We start from the raw sequence: 14,815 nt of genomic DNA on the forward strand, positions 1-14,815 counted from the left end.
GGGCAGGTGGACTATGGAAACAGCAGAGGGGACCTGGGAATGACTGGGGGCCCACAATGGATGGCTATTTAATTGTTTATAGTAGCTCTGAAAAGTGGCTGCTTTCTCATTTTACAGTAAGGACAGACTCTGAAGAAGGGTAGCTCCCCTGGCAAAAGACTACTCATTTCATTTACTCCTTTCCTCTGTTGAATACTGAAAATAAATAGGATACCAAGGATGAGAATTGAGTTTCTGTATGTCTGCTCCCACAGTGGGAATGAAACAGATATTAAACTCTGTGCAATGTAAATGTGGGCCTTCAAGTTTTGTAGGGAGATTGTGACTTTCTTATTGCTGCTGGAAATAATAAGGAAGATTATTCATCAAATGCTTACAGTGTGTCAGACCTCGTTTCCTGCATGTTATATATAAAATGTTGCTTAACTTTTACAATCAACAGGCAAGACAAGGTCCTATTACAAGAATCAGGGAGGTAGCATTCTGGCGTCAAATCTTTCAGTTAATAAACCAGAATTCAAGTACTCAATTTAGGTTGACCTGCCTCTAATACCAATGCTGTGTAAAATTTCCATCAAGAATCTTTCTTCAAACATTTGTAGCCCTAAATTTTATGTCAATGATTTTTATGTCTGCGAAGGTTATAGCATGTTTCACAGATAAGATTCTGCAGGTTAAAATGTCTCATAAACGCACAAGACTGAAAAATATATGATTAGTCAGTCTTTGTGTTAAGAGTATGACTGTGGCAGTAGTGTGTTCTAACTCTGTCACAAACCTCCATGCCTTGAAAGTATACCAGATGAATTTGTGAATTCTAACATTCTCTTTAGGACAGACACAATTTCATAGCAGAGAGGTATCAAAGAGCCTATTGCTAAAGTACTTTGTTCATTATACACATTTTTTATTTTGACATTATTCTACAGAATTTTAAATGTTTTGTTATATTTTTATTTATTTTATTTAAAATATACTGTTGAATACAAGGATGGTGTAGTTTAGCCATTGGTCTCTATGCAAACTAACCTATAATGATTAATTAATTTTATCTCAAACTTCCTGAGGAAAAACTAGTGTACCATTAAAATCCCCTGAAATTCAGACATGTGACTAATAAATTTCATCTCTATATTTCATTAGCAATCCTGTGTCTTCAGATACTGCAGACAGCAGCAATGATAATCAAACTAGGTGAGGATGTGATAAGAAAACTGTGTCTTCCCAACACTCTAACAACAGAATCCTCTATCTAGCAAGCTGACTCACAGGACATTCACTTGGAAAACACACATTGGGTCATGAGTGCCACCAATCTCTTGAATCACTGCCTTCTAAGCTACTCAAGTGCATGAGTAGGGGTTCATTGCTGAGCCTAGAAGACACGAAGAAGGCTGTCTTTGGAAGTCATCCAAAGAGGCCATAGTATCATCTCCCTTTATTTTCTCATTTTTTTAGTTCCCAGCACCCACATTGCAGTTTACAACCATCTGTTACCCTAGTTCAAGGGAATCCAATGCTCTCTTCCTATATGCATATATGAAGTAATTCTCATACACATAAAGTAAATGTAAATAATTATCAGAAAAAAGAAACTAAGGAGATTAGAGGGAAGGGGAAGAAGGGAAGACATAGACAGAGAAAAAAACAGAGATTAAGAGTTTGATAATCATCTACACAATTCAACACAATTGCAGACATAATGAAAACAACAGCAACAATAGAAATCATTTTGATTTTGAAATTGATTAATATGATTCTTTCAATGACCAAGCAGATGATAAATCTGATTTCTATTTATTAATTATTGTTAACTGCATATTAAATTTCATCTTGAATAAATTTTAAATAATCTTTATATTGTTCTAGGATGCATAGCCTAATGTTCAATAAAGGTAGCTGACTGAGAGATCTACCTCAAATAATAATTACAGCTGCTGTTAATTATAGGCTGTAATTATATGACTATTCAATTATGAACTTTCTTCTAGGAGAATATGCAAAAACTTGTGAACAATTAGACTCACAAGCTTTTTGCATATCTAGAAACTAGATGTATTATTTGAAAAGTTTGTCATGGGTTTTAACACAAAATATTGTTAGTAAATATTCATGCGAAAATCATTTCCTTCCAAAATGATGTTGCCAACAACAAGCTATAAAGTTGTTCCCAGTAAAAAGTAGAAAGTTACAGGGAGCTTGAAGTGAATTATATAGCTAATTTGTCCATCTGCTTATTTTCCCCCTTTCCAGGATGTAATATTTCAAGTTGCAACACATCATTAAGGAACTGAATTAGGTATTCTGTCTCTATTCAGTACAGATTATATAAAATTATTTTCAGCTGGTCAAGACATCTCCAATATTCAAAGAATCATTTTGAGTTAGAAGGAAGTAGCCAGGTGAACACTTGCCACAAAATCAACAACTCATTATAATACCAAGCATCACAAAGTAGGACCAAAATCAGACGCTATAGGTAATGAGAGCAGTGAGCATCTTAACAAAACCATCAAGGGGAAGAAAATAACTGATTCATTCTGAGAATATGAGGAGAATATGCTTATCATTGTTTGCTTATTTATATATATTTAGTTGTTAGATGTTGATTTTCAAGCTGTTGTGTTTACTTTGAGTTTTTTATTTAGTTTTTGTGATTTCTAGTTGAGTTTTGCAAAGGTGTTGAGGCAAGTAGAATGTTTATGTGTTAAGAAATTGAAACAATAAACATTATTCTTAGGATTTCTTCCTGGACTACCAGAAAATGATTAAACTGCTTGCCCATGTTCCAAGTTGGTCTTTCTCCACCTTTCCATATTCCTCTCCTTGGTTCACTGGGGACTGGTGTTGGGGTTAGACTTCTCATTCCTCCTTTCCTTGATGACAAACAGGATATGAATATGCATAATCTTGTCTACTTTGAAAATGAGAAACATAATGAGAAATTTTACATCTTTAGTTAGAAAACAATAAACTTGAAGATCTTTCACAGAGTCTTTCTTTAGTAACATGGAATTTCTTTCCATATGAAGTTAACTAAAAATAGAAAAAGATTTAAAAAATCATATTAATTTTCAGCAAGTTGAAAGTATTGTCTGTGTGCCTGGTTGATATTTGATATATAGTAGCACTTGTAATTCATTATATGCCTTGTAAAATCAGATGTAAGATTTATTCATCTGTATCCAAAAGTAGAAAATTAACTCTGAGGTCTGAATATAATTTTGTCACATTTAAAAGGTTTTGGTCTTCTTTTTTTTCTTTTCTTTCTTTCTTTTTTTTTTTTTAGCTTTCTCTATTTTGTATGGAGTGCCAATTCATAAGCCTTCTGAGCAACAGTGGATATTAAAAGAAAATCCTCAAATTTACCTCCAAAAAGAACAGCGTAGGTTAGTCAACTTTCCGTCAGTAATAGGATACCTGAGATAAGCAACTTAAAAGAGGAAAGGTTTGATTTGTCTTATAGTATCAAAAACTTCAACCCATTGTTACTCACTGCCTTTTGGGGGATGGGGATACCTGTGTACCTATGACAGCATAGACTATCATGGTAGCAACATGTGGGGAAGTGTTTATCTATGGCAACCAGAAAACAATAGAGTAAATGAAGATTCTGAAGTCTCAACATCACTTGAAATACATATCCAATGACCCATATTTGTTTCATGAGGTCCTAGCTATTGTTTCCCTAACACCCAAGAGCACTATGAAATAGAAATTAAGCCTTTAGTACATGAATTTTGGGGTACACTCAAGATGCTGAGTGTAGTAGTTTGGATGTTTTTGGCCCCCATAAGTTCATAAGGAGTGGCACTATTAGGAGGTGTGGCCTTGTTGGAGGAAGTGTGGTCTTGCTGGAGGAGGCTAGATCATACATGCCTTTAATCCAGACCTTGAGGCTGGAGGGCCCACCTTTAAACTTGGCCACATCTTCTGTTGGAAGCGTGTCATTGTGGGAGTAAGCCTTGAGGTCTTTTTCTCAAGCTTCACTCAGTGTGACAGTTAGTCAAATTCCTGTTGCCTCTGAGTCAAGATGTAGCACTCAACTCCAGCACCACATCTGCCTGCACGCTGCCATGTTCCCCTTCATGATCATGATGGACTGAACCTCTGAAACTGTAAGTGAACCACCCTCAATTAAATGTTTTCTTTATAAGAGTTGCCATGGTCATGGTGTATTCACAGCAATAGTAAACCCTAACTAAGACACTGAGTGTAGCAGGTAACACAAATCCATACAGATTATCTTCAGAGTTTTCATCAGTCTTATAAAATAGAAAGAAAACAATTATTTCAGTGTTTTTTTTAAACAACGTTAAACATTATTAAGTGTCTCTAGCCATTTGCAAAGAATACAGAACTGCTCCATTTTCTATCTCACTGTTACAATGACTTTCCTCTCATCAAGCCATGACAAGCTGAGGAATCTTCTGTGATGATGTGTATGTAACTTTGAACTCTTTAATTTTCCTGAAAGGTATCAATCATTCTTTTCTGCTTACAAATTTAGAGGTGTTTAACCACTAAGAGCAAAACATCAGCTTTAAACAGTACCTTAAAAAAAAAGAAATGAGCCGGGCGGTGGTGGCACACGCCTTTAATCCCAGCACTCGGGAGGCAGAGCCAGGTGGATCTCTGTGAGTTCGAGGCCAGCCTGGTCTCCAAAGCGAGTTCCAGGAAGGCACAAAGCTACACAGAGAAACCCTGTCTCGAAAAACCAAAAAAAAAAAAAAAAAGAAATGAAAAAAGAGAGAAGAAACAGAAATGAAAAGAATAAAAAAGACAACAGAAGTATAATTTAGAATTTTAGAACAATAAAATTATAAGTATGTATCTAGTATTATTGTAATAGAAAAACATTAAGATTTCTTCAGCTCTTTTAATTATATAATCAAACATAATTTTATGTTCACAGGTGAAATAGACATTCTGCTAAATTATATTCTTGTAAAATAAATATTATTTCAAAACTAAAGTACAAAAGAAAAAAATTACAAGTTTCTCAGGTAGCAGTTCCTGTGACATGTATCTCAATATAAAATTTTAGATGATAAAATGAAATTAGAACCATTATGAATGAAAAGTGAATTTAATCTTTTATGAAAAAGGAAATAAGAAGTGTCATTTTTAGACATTTAGTAGTTTATATTATGATTTAAATACTCTGAAAACTATTGATTAAATTACGGATGTGTATTTTTCAGGCAGCACTAACTATCATTTTGAAAGATAGAGGTAGTATTGGGACACATGTGTGTTTATACATCTCTATGGCACTTCTGTCCTTTAAACCATGAATGCCCTCTGGTCAAACAGTTCCCACCCACAGTGTCCGAGAGCTGTGGTCACTCTGCTTCTTCATTAGTGCATGGGTTGGTAGTCTTTAAAGATTTCAATTCATATGTTTATTCAATAAATGTTCAGTGTGTGCTATGCATCTAACAATACATTAGGCATTATAGATTTAGTAGTGAACAAAGAATGAAAATCCACGTGCTCATAAAAAACAATCTATTTGTATACAGGAAGACAATGTAGTTTCACACATGGAAAACATAAATAAAGAGTTTTAATGTATCTTGGTTATGAGACTGACCTTAGGATGTTTTGCTTGCCTTTCCCATATCTTTCAAGGCACTAACTGCACTTTTATCTAGAGAATCTCTTCAAGGATATTTGTATTAGCAAAGAGCGTTGGAAGATAAGGTAAGGTTGGTTCACAGGACAATTGTGTTTACAGTCTTCAGTGATGAACTCCCTCTGAAAGCAGTAAATAGGGAAGCTTTACAAACATAATAAATGGTGTCTCTCAAAGCTGCATTTTGTCTTGATGGAGCCATGCTTGTGCTGATTCCATCAGCAGTCTTTCATATTGGACATGGTAGACATTCAAAAGTGAATGCCCGCATTGCAATTGCTCTTAGTATCAACCAGTCCTTTGTCTCTAATGCAGGAAGCTTCTGTTGTCTAGAATCATGTACCAAATTGGAGAAATCTAACAGCTTGGAAGCAGGGTCAATTCTCATATAGCCACAATTCTGGATAACTGTCTAATTTTCTATAGAAAATGTTAGTGATCACAAGTCTAAAAGCACATGGAGTTGATCAAGAAATGACTGTATGTTTCAGTTTATAACAAAAAAATTATAAAAGTCTACTGGAATATATAATAAGAACTCAATAAATGGCAGTATACTAATATGCTAGAGAGAAAAATTCTGCACTGTAAAGATGGCAGTTTTAGGCAAATTAACCTTTTACTTAATTGAATACTAATTAAAAATCCAATAGGCTTCTTTAATGGGAGTTCTGAGACAATAAAGAGTGCGAGAACTGGGATGGAAAGAGATATACAATTTTATCATCTCCCTCCAATATCACATGGACGTATGTTCCTGGGTTTCACACATTTATTGTTTTACTTAACTTTAAAAATAAACAAAGTGCTTAACGTTTATTCCCTTTTAGAAAAAGCTTAGACTCTGATAAATAGTGAACATGACTAAAATATAATGTATTATTATTGAAAATGAAATTAGAATCTGGGGTGGATTTTTTTTCAAGTTGCTTGAATCTTAAAATGTCAGTGAACACAATTTACCTTTGTTTTCTCATGACTATATGCTTTGATAAAAATATATATAACAATCATATTTTAATTATTTCAATAGGATAAAAAAGGTCAACAATTTTAAAACTAACTTACAACTTTTTCAGTAATAATAAAGTTAACTTAGGAAATGATACATTTTCTACTTTATAACATATGTTTTATATTTTCAGATTTTGCTTTGTATTTTACCACATGTGTTTCCAGGGACTGGAGAAATGACTCGGTAGTTACCAGCACTTGCTTCTTTTCCAAAGGACCCACATTCAATTCCATTAGAATGCTGACCATTGCCTGAAACTCCAGCTCTACCGGACCTGACATTCTCTCCTGGCTGCCTTTGGCATCTGCACACACGGTATGCAATTTCACTGATACACATACACATAAAACAAAAATAATAAAAAATGACAAATATTTTAAAAACTTTCCATTCATAAGAGAAAATACTGCATTTTGTTTGCTTGTTGAATAAAAAAGCAAGATGTTTATCTTAGCCTTCATTTCCTTTTATAAAAAAAGAAATAGTTCACATCAGGTATTTCAGTAAATTTCCTGATATGCAGGTCTCCCCTTATAAGTGTTTGACTTGGATGACGTATCTTATTAGTACAAATGAAAATCCAGCCGAACACAATAGGAAAAAAAAAGAAAAATTCAAATATTTTAAATGTTTTAATGTATCTTGTTTTCAAAGGCCTCAAATGTTTAAGGTTCCAGGAGTCTCTATTTTTAGCTTTATTAGTTTCATTGCTAAAATCATTTTTAGAACCCCAAGGTTATGATTTTGTATCATACTCTTCATAGTTCCTTCACTCAACTCATTTATTTTATTAGTTTTCTTCTCTTACTTTTAAATGTAATTCTTCATAAATTTAAAACTTTATATTTTGAAATTTTAGCAAAGCTAACTAAAATTGCCAACATACTAATTTTTATCTCTAATTTTTGTATATACCCTTTGATACAGTCTCTTTCACTAGGTATAATTTGCTATTGAAAATACACTTCTATACAAACTCAAATAAATAATTTGATTCAATATGGAACAAGTTCTGATGTGAGCTTTAGCTCAGAAACCTGTCCAGAGTACAGTCCAGGCAGAAGAAGCCATCATTTCCAGAACTGCAGAGTCTCCATATTCTCTTGTTAGTTTAGATACAGAGGGAACAGAGACAACCAGTATCTTCAGGAGCCTGCCAAAACAAAAGGGAGACTCCATTAGTTAACAAAGTACTTTTGAGAAGACATCTGGGCGATTTCTAAATAATGGCATGTAAATTTCCTGGTATCATCACTCGAACATAAAAGTAAACTACAATGTATGTATGAAATTATTTGTTTTTAGCCTTAAGTCTTGCATGAACTAAGGAAAGACTTTCTCTAATCTTTTCTTCCATTCCATTCCAACCTTGTCATCGTCTGTTCTTCTTTTATACATGTCTAATTTAATTTGTCCAAACCTGTCTATTTTCTCTTTATAATATATTTTTCCTCATCTATAAACTTTCAGTTCATTTTTATCAATCTTACCTGATATTGGATGGAATAATTTAATGAAGACTTTACTAAGGATATTTTATTTTGGTACATTTAAAAAATATGCTTGGACTCCTTAGTAAAATGCCACATACAAGTGTTCATTATCTTAAAACTTTTAGTGTTTAAATCATAGTGGTTGCATTGCACTTGGAAGTGGATTTTAAATTTGGCTTCATGCCTCATTGCACGGAATTATGGACCCTACTTTCTTTTGGTCCTTTTACCTTAGTATAAATCAAGTACAGGTAACTTTACCAAACTTTGAGGAGGTTTATACTCAATGAAGGGGAAAAAAAACTCACGATAAACTTCACCCAAATCACACTTTCATCTGTAAGCATTATTGACTGAAGAGTTTCAAACGCTTACCTTCTTAATGTTTATTCATGTGTTTGTGTGTGTAGGTTAAAGGTTCTCTTCTTCCTCCATGTGGGTCCTTGTTTCAGAACTCCTGTTGTCTGTAAATTTCCTTTACTGGATATGCCATTCCGTAGGCCCTGAAAAGTTTATTTGACTTACTCAAGTTATTTTTTCTAAATTATTTTGCACATAGAAACACCATGATAAAATCAATTTGGAAATTCCCAGATAATGTGTTCTGTGTCTCAAGTGTTTTGTCACTCCACAAAAAATTTCTTTAGAGATTAAATATAAAACCCATAAGTTTCTGAGAATTAACTCTAATTTAAAAATAAAACTTTTGATTATATTCACAAAGATAAATGTTTGGGAAAAACAAACATCTGAACATAAAAATGTGAAGAACAGTAAAACTATATTTACAAATAATTAATTTTCTATATTAAATCACCAACCAGGAACAAACACAGGCCAAAATTACTTAGTGCAGCAGAAGTTTTCAACTGGACTGACCATTCCTATTTATCAGTCTAAGTATACTTATACTTGTCCAAGGTGGAAGGGAGTTTATAAGCCCATTAACTCATGAGTTTATTGAGATCCATGTTCATTATCCACCCTAGAAACAGACAAACGTATGTCTGACTCTCTAGTTAGGGTTCCCAGGATACTATCATTCTTTCATATTCTGTTTTACTTACTATCATTAGATTTTGTTTTTAATTTTTCTGTCTCATTCATAACAAATGAGTCTATTAACAAAGTCAATTAAAAACTATAATACAAGTACCATGAGCCAATGTGCTTCATAACTACATTTTCTTTTAACTTATCATTTGGCTAAAGGTAAAAATTACTGGGTTGTGACCAGCACCAAAATTCAACTTAAAAAAATTTTTAAAAAAGAAACCAAAGTATCCTCCCAAACCGAGTTGTCTGTGACTCTTTCACTTAAATTATATATTTGTTTGTCAGTGTATAAACTATATGTCTCACTGCAGATTGTGTTCAAATACCTGCAGTGTACTACAAAACCAACAGATTTGCTGATACTAAAGTCATTGATTAAAGACTGCCTATCTCTCATTGGGAAAATACTTTATTATTTATACAAATCACAAGCTGAAAGTTCCTAAGTGTAAGAATCTGTGTAAATAAGCCAGACACCAACCACATAGTACATTTCGGCAGAATCCTGACCTCTTTTGGTATTTCATTCTCTCCATAGTTGATAGTAAGTGTAGCTTTATATCAATTTTTAGTCAGTTGGATCATTTTACTTGTGATCAGCAGAAATCCTTATGTGGATCTTCAGACACATGAGAAAAGGCTACCTCCTCTTTATTATGAAAATTGAGAGAGAATTTTTGAAGTTTTATGAGGTGAGGCTCTTGGGAATTGTATTAAAGTTTCTCTGAGTCCATGGTGCTAGGAAGGAAGAAATATATAGATTTCTTGGACTCCTGGGACATCCACTTCACCTACTCAGTAAGCTTCAGACCAATGAGAGATTCTGTCTCTAATAAACTCATAGGGAAGCTCCCGAGGAAGGAATAACCAATGAAATTGATCTCTAGTCTATTTTGGAATATTACTTTAACTATGTAAAGGTGTATTACATTTGTTTTATGTAAAGATGTGTTGCTGTTTTAACTTGCCTGCCTAAGGCCAAGCATTCATAACTAATAAGAAGTTTCTGTGTCACGAATAGGGAGTTGGTTGGTGGCCCAAAAGAGAGCCTGTTACACTGGTTTGCATATGCACTTGCATGTACACAAACACATTGTGAACACACACACACACACACACACACACACACACACACACACACACACAAATTTACATCTCTACATACATACATAGGCATTCATACACAAAGAAAAACCAATGTTAATTATCCCATATTCTTCAATGGGTGATCCTGTGAATTGTAATTTCCCTAATGGAAAAAGTGAATGTTGGAGGAAGAGCATGCTCAGGGAAATAAGTCTAAACTGTGTTTTGATATTCTGGTTCTAAGTTATTTGTGGTAGTTAGAATGAGATGCTCCCCCCTCATTATTCTTGGTCTTTTGAATGTATGGTTCCTAGTTGGTGGCAATAGGAGAAGTATGTTACTAAAGGTGGGGAGACTGACATTTTGATAGGTATGCCATTTTGAATTCTTCTCTGCTTCCTTTTTGAGGTTCCAGATATTAGCTCTCAGCTTTTCTGCCATGCCTTTCTGCTTTAATGCTTCTTCATCACTATAGTAATAGACTCTTATCCCTCTGGAATCATCAGGTCAAAATAAAGTCTTCATTCTATAAGTTGCCTTGGTCATGGTATTTTATCACAGCAATAGAAAAGTAACCAAGGAAATGTCTATGGAGTGTTCTGGTAAAATGTCCATTTGGAAGCTCAAAGGAAAACTGTGAAGAGCAGGAATCATGTTCAGATCAATGACTTCAAAGGCAGAAAGAATGGATGAGATAACCAGGGAAATGGATACATGAGATGAACAATGGACAAAGGTCAGAATTCTATTGAGTATCATGATTAATGAAGTATCAAAAGTAGTAGGGTCTCATCTTTCTGTAAGGGGGTTTGGAGAATAACTAACAGTGGGGACACAATATGGGGGAGTATCCATGGGGGGATAATTGCTCTAATTATCATACTCATTATAGAATTTCTCAAAAGTTAAATAAGTGTGTTAATAATTATCCTGATGAGTCTCAAAAATATGTCCTCTTGCTTCTCTACGCTAGACTTGAGTAGTGTGGACTTAGTGGTTTCTTTATAATTTTCAATAAGCCATAAGATTCTTTATATTCATAAAGATTTGTGATGTGAATATGATTCCTATGTTGCATTATTCAATACATTATTTAATTGACAGCTAATTGATACTCAGTAGCTGTCTCTAAAATGACTGTACCTCTGAGACGACGATGCAGTGTTCTAGAATATTATATCCAAAGCTTTATCATCTTTAGGAGGAGATAGATTATACTTTAGGCCCAATTTAAATCTGTGATTTATATGGACCATGAGAATTGCATGAATATTTTATCAAAATCAAGAAGCATTTTGAAATCATTTGTTTCTCTTTTTCTCAACTTTCCCCCCACTTTCTGGTGATTGCTATGACATTCACTAGATAAGGTTTTGACAGCATGAGGTATTAGATTCACCAAACAACAGATATGTGTGGAGTATTAGATTTGTCTTATTTCTGAAATAAGTTCAATGGCCACTGTCCAACTGGAAGTGAGCCATTTGAAATGATGAAATACTGGCAGACAAGAAAAAACATGTGGAGGCTGATTAAATTTCTTTTGTACTTAATGTGGCAAAGTGTGTAATCTCCATGGCTCTTTTTTCCATCTTCTCATGGAGATGAGAAATTCTTATAAAAAGTAGATGTGGTGTTCAGTATTTTTCCTCTTTGAAACACAGACCATGACAAGACGTTTAAAAATTCTTCAAGCATAATATTTATAGATCTCTATGGGGTACATTATGCTAATTCAATGCATGTATTCATTGTCTGACAATCAGATCAGAATATGAAGATTTCTGTCTCTTCTAATACTAATTTTATGAATGCACAATTTCATATTTCCTAGTTAGTTTTTAAAGACAGGCTTTCTTGAATCTATAGTTACTTTTCTTTGCTAAAAAAGAACTGAAAGTAACTCCTCCATTCTATTTTGGTTATTTATTTCTTTCCATTCACCCTTAATAGTGTGAATTTAAGCTCCCACCATCAATGTATAAGAGGACTCTTCTGTATACATTTTCAGCTGCTCCCTTTTTGTTTTTTTATCATACCTGCTTTAACAAAAGTAATTAAGCTTTTGACTGACATGTAAAATGTCCCCTGAACTGGTTTATTAAATAGTGTCTTTACCACTCTCCCAAACACACTATGTATACTCCATGCTCTACACTTCAACTTTAGTATACCCACTTTCTCTTTTTTTCTTTCTTTTCTTTTTTTGAAAGCTCTGTTTATTCCTCTCTGTTTAAATATTACTTTTTCAGGGAACATTTTTACTTCCCTTGTGCCTTTTTCTTCCCCATCTTCAGATTCCTAGCAATCATATTTCTGATATTTTTGAACAAACCTAACTTAGGATGGTAAAGAACAACCACAGCCCCCCAACCAGGCTTGAATTTCCCTATGTATATAAAGAGTAACGGACCACAGAAGAAGATTCTAGTTTCAAGAATCTTGCCAGAAGGTCCACAATAAAATAAAGTAAATCAGTATATCTTAACAAGGAGGAAAATTAGTGAACAGAAATTTGTGATAGATTTTATTTGCCTGGTCACAGAATGTGGATTCATTTCTTTCTACTTTTTCTACCTGCTCAGCAACTTTGAGCTTCTTTTACTCTCATCTAACTAAATTATATTTGCTCTGTATTGATTAATTGCCATAAAAACATCAAGAAGCAAAATAGGCATTTAGGCTTGCCTTGAAGGTTTTATATTTCTATTTTCCCTTTTCTTCCTCTTCCTTAAAACATTGTTTTATGTTTTTTTTTTGACAGTCTTTGTAGTCCAAGCTGGCCTCAAATTTATAATCCTCCTTTCTCTTCCTCCCTAGTATTGATATTGTAGGCATGTCCCATCATGCCTAGCTGACTTCTTCCAGGACTTCTTCACACTTCCCTGAAAACTGGAAGATTATAGACATTGGTATGCCATGCCTCTGTGGAATACCATAATCCAAGTACTAATAATATTACATAAAAGGTCATGTTGTTAGGGTAGCATAATACATAATCATATTGTAATACATTATACATATATAATGTGTTTCCCTCATGTACATATATACATATATAGAACAATAGCAAATGATAAACAAGTTGGGCAATATCCACTGACCAGTGAGCTAGCTTTCAAGTGTCCATATATGAAAATCTTTTATTATTGGATATCTTAAAGTATTATAAGAAGGTATTTCTTCTTGCAGTGTTAATATGTATTTTAGCTCTATTAACATGTATCTTATTTTGTAGGAAAAATGCCATTTGATTTTCTCAAATAGTACTGTGTGTCTTATATTCATTTACCATCCTCTAATGTTTGTAAAGTGAATGATCTGATTATGTTTTTATTAGTTGTTTAATTCCCATTAACATAACTTTAAGATAACATGAGTCTTACTGGTTTTGGATTTCAGTAAGTCAGTCAGTAAACAAATCAATAAGTAATATTTAATCAATAACAAACGTGAATATGATAATTGGGTTAATTTTAGTATTACGATAAAACCATATGTCTTAAACCCTAGTAAATCCTTTGTACAGAACAATTGCCCCATGCAAACTAAAGAGAAATTAAATATACCTCCAAGAAGTTGTGCTCTAAAGACATAAGTTCTGTAATGATTACTTTTATTATGTACTTGGTCTCTGTGTTTGATCTATCTTTGCCTCAGTTTTTCCATCCATAAACATAGATGGTGATGCCTCTAAAATTTAAGAATTCAATAAAAGCAAAATAACATACACACACACACACACACACACACACACACACACACACACACACACAATTTAATTGCTTGTCATTGACTATACCCAAACTTTAACTAAATACTTTAAAATTTTAGCTACTATTTGACCTCAGCATACTTAACATTTTAACTCACTGGATCTGTATTCTGTACCTAATAAAGAACAAATTAATTCACATCAACATGTTAATTTCTAAGATCATGGTATAGCACCTAAATTAGCTTTGTAAACTATAAAGTTCTCTGTGAAAATAGGAAGGGGAAATGGTATAACAAAGATCTGGACACACACAATGTTTTTGTGGACAGAATAAAAGTGAGGCTGGGACCAATCACCCCACACTGAGGTTGATTTCCAATACCTGACTCTGTGTTAAGGAGGCCATGAATAGTATTAACAGTAAAATCTTTAGCTGACATAACACCTCTAGCTATCTGTAGAGCTTTGCAGAGAACATAACCCAATACAGTGAATGATTCTTAAAGACTTGGTTATATTTTATATCTTATTACAAATATTTATATCTGATGTGGAAAAAATGTAGCTACAATCAATTTATTTCTTTTAAAAACAACATTTGTGTTCATTCTTTTAATTTTTCATCTATGTACATAATGCACTTTGATCATATCCACCTCTCTACACCTCCCTTCAGGTCCTTCTATGACTACCAACATGTCTACGTACCAATTTGAATTTGTTTTTTAAAAAATTAATAACCCACTGAGTACAGTTACTTCTACTCATATGCACATGAATGTAGGGGTATCTACTGAGGCATGAGTAAC

Source organism: Peromyscus californicus, unplaced genomic scaffold (genome assembly GCF_007827085.1).
Source record: "Peromyscus californicus insignis strain IS unplaced genomic scaffold, ASM782708v3 Scaffold_23__1_contigs__length_62951481, whole genome shotgun sequence".
NCBI lineage: Eukaryota > Metazoa > Chordata > Mammalia > Rodentia > Cricetidae > Peromyscus > Peromyscus californicus.